The 5632-nt window shown below is 39.8% G+C and overlaps 1 pseudogene; it reads right to left on the bottom strand.

Annotated features, from left to right (window-relative positions):
* Positions 1–4966: 4966 nt before the first annotated feature.
* The window catches only part of LOC126566981 (large subunit ribosomal RNA), a 5009-nt pseudogene continuing 4343 nt past the window's right edge, over positions 4967–5632 (bottom strand).

Here is a 5632-nt window from a genome sequence, read left to right as displayed (position 1 = left end):
GTTTCTCGCCAACCAATTCGACTTGCCTTCATCTCTTGTTAGGTTTATAATATCAATACTCGAACTTATATACATGTTCAGGGACATCATATTAACTTTCGGTTTGTACCCAAGTCCCGAACTTAGTGATATTTTTGGTTTCCGACCAACCAATTCGACTTGCCTTCATCTCTTGTTAGGTTTATAATATCAATACTCGAACTTATATGCATGTTCAGGGACATCATTTTAACTTTCGGTTTGCACCCAAGTCCCGAACTTAGTGATATTTTTGGTTTCCGACCAACCAATTCGACTTGCCTTCATCTCTTGTTAGGTTTATAATATCAATACTCGAACTTATATGCATGTTCAGGGACATCATTTTAACTTTCGGTTTGCACCCAAGTCCCGAACTTAGAGATATTTTTGGTTTCGGACCAACCAATTCGACTTGCCTTCATCTCTTGTTAGGTTTATAATATCAATACTCGAACTTATATGCATGTTCAGGGACATCATATTAACTTTTGGTTTGCGCACAAGTCCCGAACTTAGAGATATTTTTGGTTTCTTACTTACCAATTCGACTTGCCTTCATCTCTTGTTAGGTTTATAATATCAATACTCGAACTTATATGCATGTTCAGGGACATCATTTTAACTTTCGGTTTGCACCCAAGTCCCGAACTTAGAGATATTTTTGGTTTCGGACCAACCAATTCGACTTGCCTTCATCTCTTGTTAGGTTTATAATATCAATACTCGAACTTATATGCATGTTCAGGGACATCATATTAACTTTCGGTTTGTACCCAAGTCCCGAACTTAGTGATATTTTTGGTTTCCGACCAACCAATTCGACTTGCCTTCATCTCTTGTTAGGTTTATAATATCAATACTCGAACTTATATGCATGTTCAGGGACATCATATTAACTTTTGGTTTGCGCACAAGTCCCGAACTTAGAGATATTTTTGGTTTCTTACTTACCAATTCGACTTGCCTTCATCTCTTGTTAGGTTTATAATATCAATACTCGAACTTATGTGCATGTTCAGGGACATCATTTTAACTTTCGGTTTGTACCCAAGTCCCGAACTTAGTGATATTTTTGGTTTCTCACCAACCAATTCGACTTGCCTTCATCTCTTGTTAGGTTTATAATATCAATACTCGAACTTATATGCATGTTCAGGGACATCATATTAACTTTTGGTTTGCGCACAAGTCCCGAACTTAGAGATATTTTTGGTTTCGGACCAACCAATTCGACTTGCCTTCATCTCTTGTTAGGTTTATAATATCAATACTCGAACTTATATGCATGTTCAGGGACATCATATTAACTTTCGGTTTGTACCCAAGTCCCGAACTTAGTGATATTTTTGGTTTCCGACCAACCAATTCGACTTGCCTTCATCTCTTGTTAGGTTTATAATATCAATACTCGAACTTATATGCATGTTCAGGGACATCATATTAACTTTTGGTTTGCGCACAAGTCCCGAACTTAGAGATATTTTTGGTTTCTTACTTACCAATTCGACTTGCCTTCATCTCTTGTTAGGTTTATAATATCAATACTCGAACTTATGTGCATGTTCAGGGACATCATTTTAACTTTCGGTTTGTACCCAAGTCCCGAACTTAGTGATATTTTTGGTTTCTCACCAACCAATTCGACTTGCCTTCATCTCTTGTTAGGTTTATAATATCAATACTCGAACTTATATACATGTTCAGGGACATCATATTAACTTTCGGTTTGTACCCAAGTCCCGAACTTAGTGATATTTTTGGTTTCCGACCAACCAATTCGACTTGCCTTCATCTCTTGTTAGGTTTATAATATCAATACTCGAACTTATATGCATGTTCAGGGACATCATTTTAACTTTCGGTTTGCACCCAAGTCCCGAACTTAGTGATATTTTTGGTTTCCGACCAACCAATTCGACTTGCCTTCATCTCTTGTTAGGTTTATAATATCAATACTCGAACTTATATGCATGTTCAGGGACATCATTTTAACTTTCGGTTTGCACCCAAGTCCCGAACTTAGAGATATTTTTGGTTTCGGACCAACCAATTCGACTTGCCTTCATCTCTTGTTAGGTTTATAATATCAATACTCGAACTTATATGCATGTTCAGGGACATCATATTAACTTTTGGTTTGCGCACAAGTCCCGAACTTAGAGATATTTTTGGTTTCTTACTTACCAATTCGACTTGCCTTCATCTCTTGTTAGGTTTATAATATCAATACTCGAACTTATATGCATGTTCAGGGACATCATTTTAACTTTCGGTTTGCACCCAAGTCCCGAACTTAGAGATATTTTTGGTTTCGGACCAACCAATTCGACTTGCCTTCATCTCTTGTTAGGTTTATAATATCAATACTCGAACTTATATGCATGTTCAGGGACATCATATTAACTTTTGGTTTGCGCACAAGTCCCGAACTTAGAGATATTTTTGGTTTCTTACTTACCAATTCGACTTGCCTTCATCTCTTGTTAGGTTTATAATATCAATACTCGAACTTATGTGCATGTTCAGGGACATCATTTTAACTTTCGGTTTGTACCCAAGTCCCGAACTTAGTGATATTTTTGGTTTCTCACCAACCAATTCGACTTGCCTTCATCTCTTGTTAGGTTTATAATATCAATACTCGAACTTATATGCATGTTCAGGGACATCATATTAACTTTCGGTTTGTACCCAAGTCCCGAACTTAGTGATATTTTTGGTTTCCGACCAACCAATTCGACTTGCCTTCATCTCTTGTTAGGTTTATAATATCAATACTCGAACTTATATGCATGTTCAGGGACATCATATTAACTTTTGGTTTGCGCACAAGTCCCGAACTTAGAGATATTTTTGGTTTCTTACTTACCAATTCGACTTGCCTTCATCTCTTGTTAGGTTTATAATATCAATACTCGAACTTATATGCATGTTCAGGGACATCATTTTAACTTTCGGTTTGTACCCAAGTCCCGAACTTAGTGATATTTTTGGTTTCTCACCAACCAATTCGACTTGCCTTCATCTCTTGTTAGGTTTATAATATCAATACTCGAACTTATATGCATGTTCAGGGACATCATATTAACTTTTGGTTTGCGCACAAGTCCCGAACTTAGAGATATTTTTGGTTTCTTACTTACCAATTCGACTTGCCTTCATCTCTTGTTAGGTTTATAATATCAATACTCGAACTTATATGCATGTTCAGGGACATCATTTTAACTTTCGGTTTGCACCCAAGTCCCGAACTTAGAGATATTTTTGGTTTCGGACCAACCAATTCGACTTGCCTTCATCTCTTGTTAGGTTTATAATATCAATACTCGAACTTATATGCATGTTCAGGGACATCATATTAACTTTCGGTTTGTACCCAAGTCCCGAACTTAGTGATATTTTTGGTTTCCGACCAACCAATTCGACTTGCCTTCATCTCTTGTTAGGTTTATAATATCAATACTCGAACTTATATGCATGTTCAGGGACATCATATTAACTTTTGGTTTGCGCACAAGTCCCGAACTTAGAGATATTTTTGGTTTCTTACTTACCAATTCGACTTGCCTTCATCTCTTGTTAGGTTTATAATATCAATACTCGAACTTATGTGCATGTTCAGGGACATCATTTTAACTTTCGGTTTGTACCCAAGTCCCGAACTTAGTGATATTTTTGGTTTCTCACCAACCAATTCGACTTGCCTTCATCTCTTGTTAGGTTTATAATATCAATACTCGAACTTATATACATGTTCAGGGACATCATATTAACTTTCGGTTTGTACCCAAGTCCCGAACTTAGTGATATTTTTGGTTTCCGACCAACCAATTCGACTTGCCTTCATCTCTTGTTAGGTTTATAATATCAATACTCGAACTTATATGCATGTTCAGGGACATCATTTTAACTTTCGGTTTGCACCCAAGTCCCGAACTTAGTGATATTTTTGGTTTCCGACCAACCAATTCGACTTGCCTTCATCTCTTGTTAGGTTTATAATATCAATACTCGAACTTATATGCATGTTCAGGGACATCATTTTAACTTTCGGTTTGCACCCAAGTCCCGAACTTAGTGATATTTTTGGTTTCTCACCAACCAAATCGACTTGCCTTCATCTCTTGTTAGGTTTATAATATCAATACTCGAACTTATATGCATGTTCAGGGACATCATATTAACTTTCGGTTTGTACCCAAGTCCCGAACTTAGTGATATTTTTGGTTTTGGACCAACCAATTCGACTTGCCTTCATCTCTTGTTAGGTTTATAATATCAATACTCGAACTTATATGCATGTTCAGGGACATCATTTTAACTTTCGGTTTGCACCCAAGTCCCGAACTTAGTGATATATTTGGTTTTGGACCAACCAATTCGACTTGCCTTCATCTCTTGTTAGGTTATCAAAATTTTTAATGCAATTGCATGTATTTTGTGAGCTTATGGGTGAGGGATTTATGTAGCGGACTTAGAGAAATTTTTGAAGTCCAAACATTCAATTTGGACTCCATACTCCATTGCTCCTCTAAGAGGTACCTAGTACCCCGTACCGAAGCAACCTTCACGTTTGAACTTTCCACTACGAGGTGCAGCCATCACTCGACATGTTAATCATTATCACCCCATACTACTCTCTATATCCGGATACGGCGCTAACCCGATTGCTTGCCCCGACAGCAATCGACCCACTCGTAAGCGGGTTACCCGTAGGTAAGTCAACGATGCGTATTGCCCCCTTCAAGCAAACCGATCATCACTCCGTGGAGGAGTAATGACGGACCCGTACCGGTATCAACTGCATATGATCAACATTCTTATGAACCCACACACTCTTCGCTTATATGCTCAGTAACATTTCAATTCTCTCTCTGTCTTTCGTTTTCCAACTCATTCATCGTGCATACTGAACACACCCGGAAAGGTGCGACAGTACACACGAATACACCACCAAGCATGGGTCGCCTGAGAGGATCGATGCGAACGCATCTCTACAACTCGCAGCTCCCAGCCTGAAGTCCCGTCGTTTGCGGGCGGTCGGTAGGCATCGAAACTAGTCAAGTCCACGGTCGGCGAGGTCAGCTGCCACCAGTGTTCCCTATGGTCAGGTACTAACACGTGCGGTGCGACCCTGCGCGATGCGGCCAAGTCTAGAAGCGGGGATGAGGCGCCAGGCTGCGAGGCAGCGCCAGCGTATCTCGGAGGGTTGTTAGGCCCGCTAGCTTACGATTGCCTATGGGGGTTTGAAGCGCTATCAGCTCGGATTGGTTACGACCTTAGAGGCGTTCAGGCATAATCCAGCGGACGTAGCGTCATACCAAAGTCCGGTCGAACTAGTATTGAGCCAGTGGTCCGTACCTGTGGTTCCTCTCGTACTGCACAGGAATTCCGTTAAGATAGCACAAATGCACACACCAGTAGGGTAAAACTAACCTGTCTCACGACGGTCTAAACCCAGCTCACGTTCCCTTGAAAGGGTGAACAATCCTACGCTTTGGGAATTTTGCTTCACAATGATAGGAAGAGCCGACATCGAAGGATCAAAAAGTCACGTCGCTATGAACGCTTGGCGACCACAAGCCAGTTATCCCTGTCCAGACATCGCGAA

The sequence above is a fragment of the Anopheles maculipalpis genome (assembly GCF_943734695.1).
Source record: "Anopheles maculipalpis chromosome X unlocalized genomic scaffold, idAnoMacuDA_375_x X_unloc_7, whole genome shotgun sequence".
Lineage (NCBI taxonomy): Eukaryota > Metazoa > Arthropoda > Insecta > Diptera > Culicidae > Anopheles > Anopheles maculipalpis.
This window is presented reverse-complemented; position numbering and strand designations above follow the sequence as displayed.